Genomic DNA, 7,774 nt, shown 5'->3' with positions numbered 1-7,774 from the left:
GCTAGCTACTACGAGTTGGAAAAATAAATTCATTGAATGTGAAATCGTCTTAAATTAGCTTAAACAAAACTTCAAAAACGCTTTGTAAGGGAATCTGAATGGCTCAGGAAACCTGAGATTTAGCTGTACCGTACCGGTGTCACAGCGTTTTGGGCATCCCCATTCCCAAATCCCTAGCGTTTTGGGCATCCCCGGTGGGGTATGCCCAAAACGCTGATCGCTTCGACTTTGCCTAAATTATTTTAGACTGGGGAAAAGTCGGGATTGTCAATCACTAATTTACGGCTGAACAGTGTAGATGCATGTTAGAATTATATGGTCTGACACTTTTCGCCGGGTTTATTGTGCAGAAAAAAACCCATAGGCAGTAAACGTTGGCTGATAACGGGACGAAACTGAAATTTACAACCGCATAACATCCCTTCGCTGTACAACGCTTCATTGTTTGCAAAGCTTCAATTTTATTTAATAGAACTGTTTACCAGCGAGAAATGCCGCAATCGCCGGCAGCTGCGATCGTCTGATTCCAAACAGCCAAAAACAAGAATACTAAACAAAACAATCAAAACACAAACATGAATAAAACTGCGTTTTGCGGTGTTGAATTCATAGTATGCATGACATTTGAGGCCTGTACAACTTAACCCCGCAGCGCTACTTGACACACAAAAGGCTGTCACACAATTTATACAGAGGCCTCTTGCACCTACGGGACAGAAGAAATCTGTTGCCGTTTTGAGATGTAGTAGGGGCCTCTATTAAATCAATTCCGACCGAGTACCACACCTTAGGAACAACCTTCACAGGGTGCAAAAGTATTATCGCGACCGGCGTGTCCAGAAAAAGAAGCAGAGTGGCACTCTTCGAAGACCCTCGCTTTCTCTTCCTCAGTGAACAATTCGTCGAAGCGCTGTGCCATCCTTCTCCTTGGCCACCTAGAACAAGGACTCTAATTTTGAGTCATACTCGAACTTTTTGGCAAATTTCGCGGAGTCGTTTTTTTGCTTTGTAAAGCCTTCCGGATAAGCCTTCTTTTTAAGATACTGGAAAAGATTTCTATATTTAACGGAAGCCATCTCTAAAACGTTTTCGATTTTCCCGCGAAATCCAGCATTTTTTGGAGGGGATGCCCAAAACACTAGCGATTTGGGCATCCCGGGAGGGTACCAGGGGATGCCCAAAACGCTGCAGTAATATGAGAAGGGGATGCCCAAAACGCTAGGGATTTGGGAATGGGGATGCCCAAAACGCGGGGATGCCCAAAACGCTGTGACAGGTACCGTACCGTGTAGTCGTGATGTCTGTAGCCTGGGACCAAGGTCCCGTTTTTCGAGAGTGCCGGTAACTTTTCGGGCCCGGAGACCAGTTTTATGTTTTCCGTGTTTGCATTCAGAATCAAAGCATCAATGATTTTAAAGATGATGAAATGAAACTATCAGTTAACGAAGCAAAATTGACTGGTTGGTGAGCTACGAACTGTGTTACTATTTGACCCCGTTTTTTGCCTTCAGTTCCCCCACTGCGGAGCCTGGTCCAAGGCTAAGATGTCTCTAATAGCTAGTGAGGTGTCCGCAAGAGCGCAATGTATACCAGACGACACTCGTTGTTTAGACACCCCTATAAGGCGAGCCTCTAGCATTGCTCTAGAGTTGGTCCATTCCGTAATATTGGCCATTTCGGAGTTGCGTAGGGAACTGGGGCGAGTTTCAAATTTAAGTTATGGATAAACTGATACTACCATATAAAAGGTCATGTTGAGATTGGTCATTTGACCAAGTTTGGTGCTCTAAGGTTGAACAGGGATCAAGTTATGACTCTTGAAACATGGTTAAAGAGCCATACAAACCTCTGTAATTTTGTGACAGCGTCCCCCAAAACCATATAAACTCTTAAGTTTTTCACGATTTCTGTGATATTCCTAAAAATGTGATTTTCGAATTAGTTCCTTTCAAGTAGTAGATGCATGAGGAATTTTACAGTTTAAAAGAAAAACTGAAAAATTTTAAAGAGTTTATATGGTTTTGGGGGACTCTGTCACAAAATTATAGACGTTTGTATGGATCTTTAACCCCCGGGCTTTAACCCAACATGCATGTTTCAAGAGTCATAACTTGATCCCTGTTAACTTTATAGCACCAAACTTGGTCAAATGACCAATCTCAACATGACCTTTCATGATGGTGTCAGTTCATCGATTAGTTGAAATTTGAAACTCGCCCCAGTTCCCTACGCAACTCCGAAATGGATAAGCAACTCTCCCTAAGATCTGGGTAAGATGGACGCCTCTAGGCCGCGGGGCATCTGTATTCCCGGTCATAATTGTTGAAACGCTTTCGAAATTTTCTTTCCTTCCGCTTCAATGTTGATTTCCAAGACGTTTGTGCCCAAACAAACACGTGAAACCAACATTGCGGGAAGGGGTGGGAAGCGCGATACGTGTATTCATGAAAGGACCAAGCTCATCTCGTGGTTTCCGGCAGTGCTTCAACAAATTATGAACGGGATCATGGCGAGCCGCAAGCCTTAGCGACCGAAATATGGGGGAAAATTTGTCCCCCATCTGACCAGAAGGCCATTGTTTAAATTCAGCCAAGCATAGACCGTTGACAGCTTGAAACCATACTTGAGCAGAAATGCGAATCTCCTTTCGTGGCCTCCTGTGAAGCTTTATCCGACATATCTTTCAACCGCTCATTTTAGCAGACACTACTAAAAAGCTGATGAGACGAACACAACTAAAAAATAGAACCTGATAGAAAGAAAATCGCTCCAAAACAGTACATCAGTTGGAAAACTTGTGGCGGTGTAGAGGAGTTTTGCAACAAACAGGGGATACCTCAGAATCAATGTGCATTTATTTACCGAAGATGAACGAAGCGCAGCGATTTAAATTTAATAGAATTTACATTAACTATAAATTCAAATAGTTTTTACAGTAGCTTTCTCTGGGGAGTAGAATTTAAATAGGAGACTTCACCGGCCTTTTCTCAAAAAAGGGAATAGTCCCGCTTTTAATTCTGCTCCCCCGAAATTTATATTTCTAAATCTAAGTAGCTTTCTTTTTCTTTTAAAAAAATTTACGGGGGAATCGAAATGAATTTTGGTTGAATGGTTGCGTCCATCGCGGTTCCCCCCTATTTGTTTTTTTCAATAAAATACTATTGCACGAACGGTCTCTATTATTTTTCACGAGCCATAACCAAGTTCCCTTGCACTAAGCGAAGGCGACACACCCGATCGCTTGCTTTTTCAGGCGACTCACCCAGAAGAGCACGTGCAGACGGAACTTTGGTCGTTGTTTAGCTTTGTTTTGAATCACCCAAAGAATAAGTTCAATTACGAATTCTAAGCGTCTAGTTGACTCAATACAATCTTAGCAAGTCCCAAACAAAAGAAAAATATATTTGGCAAAGCGTTTTCCAAGACTATTTTACCTTATAAATTTTCCTAAGGCCTCGTTTTTTTACAGAAAGATTCATTTAATATACACTTTATTCAAAGTCTTCCTGCACTAAGCGAAGGCGACTCACCCGATCGCTCGCTTTTAATCAGGCGACACACCCAACATAAAAGCACGTACAGAATACCTTGAACCATGTTCATGAATTTGTTTTCGGTGAATTATATCAAAGCTCTCTGAAAAATATTAGAGACCGTTGGCGCAGTCGTATTTTATTAAAAAAACAAACAGGGGTGAACCGCGATGGACACGGGCCAATCAACCAAAACTCATTTCGATTCCTCCGTAAAAATTTTTGAAAGAAAAAGAAAGCTACTTAGATTTAGGGCCTTATAGCAAATAACGAGCAAATTTAACACTCAACCCCCTCTCCGTGAAGCACCTTAGGTAAGTCGGTAGGGGTATGGGTAACACGAGCGTCCTGATATTTTTAACGCGTTTCATTTCATTTTTGGTCAAAATAAAAAGCTTTTATGAGGTTTGTACTTGGAATAGCCCTTATTTATGGCTTTGTAGCACAATTTTCTACCAGTGGGAGTCATATTCGCCTATTCGATACTAGGAAAACGATTATTTTCATAGGCAGAGCTCCGTCTGCCTGTGTTGAGAACGCATGCAACAACGCAATATTACGCGATAATTATTGGCCTTATTGTTGTGCAAAGAGTGTTTTAACTGTAAGATAATTATCTCATTAAGTGAAACAAAGATGTGACCATGAAGTGACAACTATAAATCGCACTGCATCATGATGAAGCATTTAAACACCGGCAACAAGCAAAACAGTTGAAAAAAGATCAGAGATATAGCAATTTGGCCACTACGTGTGTATGTGTATTATAAAACACGGACGTCTATAATTTTCAACACATTCCTTTGTTTATCAAGAAAATGTCGCACGAAATTAATAGAGCTTTTCGACTTCTTTATTAGGGTACTTTTTGTACTCAAAATTGCCTCCAGTGGAAGTTGTGCTGAGCCTGTTTCTTCCTAAACACGAGCTGTACGATTGGGAGCGCCACATTAAATTTGGCGGGCATTTAGGAGGTTTTGGCGCGGATATGTTCGAAGCAGAAATAAATAAATTAAAGGGAAAAAATCGAACAGTGTGCTTACCTTCAAGGAGTCTTACGATTAATCAAGTCATTATACAAACCAGAATTAATGTGTCGCAAGGTAAACCTACTGATCTAAGGCTGAATTGGCCCCGCATTTGAACCAATGTGAAGAAGGAAGGCTGGCCATCTCCGGTTTTCAGAAGAGAAGCTTGAATTCTCCTAACCTGTCCGATCTGTTTAAATGTTCTTCCAAATACCAATCGTTTCTTAGGGAAGCGAATTTGATCGCGAATCAACACAGAAATTCTTGACCAGGAAACGGCAAAAAGTAACCCACATATACTCCACACAATGATGGCTTGATGGGGCTGATCCGATCCGGAGAATAGTTGAAAAGACCGCGCTCGACTTTATTTACATGTATTTACCCCGCCTAGTATTGTTTTAACCATATTAACAGACAGTTGCGAAATTTAGAATTGTTTCATCGCCTCTGTGAAGATCACTACCGATGACAGCTAATCTGACCCCTGCTAACATGCACGAGATCGGAGGTAAAATTCTAACAGGAAACTGAGCATAGCAACCGTAACTCAAGATAATTAGTAAAGGGACTTTACGCGGCTCCTCATGGTGGGTCGAGACGCGATGTTGTCCGTCTGACAAATAACAGAGTTTTGACTGAATTTATAGTGGACGTAAGAAACCGTACCCAGCCTTGCATTAGAATAGGGCTACGAAACAAAGTATATTTTGGATCAAAGTAAGTAAAGAACATGCTATGACTTTTTACTCAGCCGTGAAATACGATCGCTGCACTTGTACTAAACCAAGATATATGATCGTGTGATATTAAGCGTCAATTCTTTTGTACACGACATGTAATGTGATCTTTGTTGACATGAAAAGATCGGAAATATGAGCTCATTGAAATTCTTCCATGGCGTTTTCCGGACATTTTTAGAGATTTCCCAAAAACGTTCAAATGCTGAAGTGAAAGGCAGAATTTTTGGCAGATTTCTACCCAGGCTGCCTGTAATTAAACGTTATATTTTAGCACCAGATAGAAATCCAACTGTATACATCTATACATGTACTCCAAAAACATGTTGTGGTATTGACAGACACATGCCTGATGTTTTGTCAGTGTTAACGCAAAACAGCTTCATTTATCATAAGAAAATATCAGTCGAGGGTTTCCAATTACATTTTAGCAAATGGCGCTTTACAACCCGTAGCGTTGTTCACCGTGTGCTTCTTAACCATACCTAGTCGACGCTAATTTATCATCGACGAACAGTTGATCGGTGAGCGGGGAATCTAAGGAGTTTACCTGAGACAACGACCTATTTTTCGGTAAGTAAAACGCTTTGGTTTATTTACGGTGTTCTCGAACAGTCCTAGTGTTGTAATGATCTAATGTAACAAGCTATCGAAAACCACCCCATAGATACTCTTTAACAAAGAGCCGTTAGAGTGCATTATACATCATAATTTCTCATGCTCCGTCCTCCAATATTGTTTATTCGGGACAAAAACTTGATACTTCAGCACGAGAAATGAAAAGAACTAATATTACAGTTTAAACAAAATACAAGAAGCAAACACTGAAACGGAAATAACGAATTGTCATCGGTCGCGCCTCTTGAAGGGAATTGGCATTTGCTGAATCTTGTATTCTGTAGAGGTGAAACGGGTATAGTTTCCACGGATTGTTTCTAATGTTTCTCTGTCAACCTAACCACTTACTTCTTGAAGTCATATTAGGATTCTCCCTATGACATGATATATCACAGAAACACCAAAAATAAATATAATGTGATGTGACACCCGTCCGACGCCAGCAGTTTTGATAGGATCATGTTTTCCTATCCAAGGTGTCGCTATTTACTGGAACTGACTGATAAACTACCGGTAGTTTATGACGACTATAAAGCGTTAGTTTTGCACCGACGTAGAGTGTGTTTCGTGCCATGTGATGCCTTGGCCGCTCACATAGTGACTGACAGACCAGTACCACGATAGCAAAAGCCCCGAACGCCTGCTTCATTTCTCTGCTAGTCAGTGTCTTAATTATCCGAAGGGACAGCTGTCCATGTGGGTAGTTTTATAAATGATACTTCTAAAAGCGTGGGGGAAAACATGCACTTTTCTGTTTTTTGTTGGTTCCCGTTGTTTTCGTTTGGGTTAAACTTACTGTTGCAAGAGGTTGAGCCAAATTCCGTCAGTCGTTATTTGTCAGTATACTGCAAAAAAGTCCGTATTTTTGCGTATTCAAGTACACTGTACGGAAGAACAGCTCTTACGCTGCTCTTGATCTCCTCTGAACCAATTTTAAGAAAAAAACCCGACTGTTTTGCAGTCTATTTTGTTAGTACAAATGTCTATTGGCCATAGGGAGAATGGATCAGTTTTGTTACGTCACTTTACCCTGCGAGCAGAGGCCCTACGGTCTAGGAAGATCGAACGGTCTCTGCTTGCAGGGTAATTTCGACTAAATATTATAAAGATTAAATTTATCTCAGTTAAAGTTAATTACTCTCATGAGGTAGTCTTTCCTGATCGTTTACTTCCCTATATTTTTTTGTTGAAAAGCCTACAAAACGCGCGTGCTTCTTTTGATTTAAAACCTGTTTGAACTGTACCGCCAGCATTCGATTTAGCGCGGGCGCCGAGCGCGAGATCAATTCTAGATTGATTCTTTAATATACTGAGCCAACAGTTAAATAAATCTTGCAGATTGTACTGGTAATCAGCTGCGGTAACTATTCTTTTTTCTGGGCTTTTGGTCATCGACCGCCCGCTGACCATCCAGCCAGGAAACTCTGGTTACGAACGGAATGTTATCGGTCTATGACATTGAATTAACGTTCGTTGTTGTAGAAAAAAAAAACTCAACCACGATTGGTGGTACATATATCCCTAAAGAGACCTCGTGACTTTGCATTAGTTATATCCCATCAATAATATCGGAAGGGACTAATTATAATTTAGGATACCAACGTCATTAGACAATAAGGGCTTGTTCGATTATTCGATTGACCGTTTTCCGTATTCACTTATTTAGACTTTCACTGCATTGCAATCTAGAAATCTACTTAACCCTCGGACGCACAAAAGGAGCGGGGGAGGGGGTTGGCATCCACCCCGCCCCTCCGAAGTTCCTGTGAGTTTTTTCCTAAGACGATACTGACGTTATCAGTGCCCGTTTGTTTATTCCACACGAGCATTTTGAGACAAGTTTAGTGATGAACAG

The 7,774-nt window shown here is 41.0% G+C and overlaps 1 protein-coding gene across 1 annotated transcript in view; it reads left to right on the top strand.

Annotated features, from left to right (window-relative positions):
* The first annotated feature begins 5,760 nt into the window (after positions 1-5,760).
* The window catches only part of LOC140924877 (uncharacterized), a 15,356-nt gene continuing 13,342 nt past the window's right edge, over positions 5,761-7,774 (top strand). The window contains exon 1 of the mRNA XM_073374872.1: positions 5,761-5,874. The gene's annotated coding sequence lies outside the window, so the exon portion shown is untranslated. The remainder of the gene's footprint in view (positions 5,875-7,774) is intronic.

Source organism: Porites lutea, chromosome 2 (genome assembly GCF_958299795.1).
Source record: "Porites lutea chromosome 2, jaPorLute2.1, whole genome shotgun sequence".
Lineage (NCBI taxonomy): Eukaryota > Metazoa > Cnidaria > Anthozoa > Scleractinia > Poritidae > Porites > Porites lutea.
Note: the sequence above shows the minus strand (reverse complement) of the source record. Positions and strands in the feature narration are given on the sequence as shown.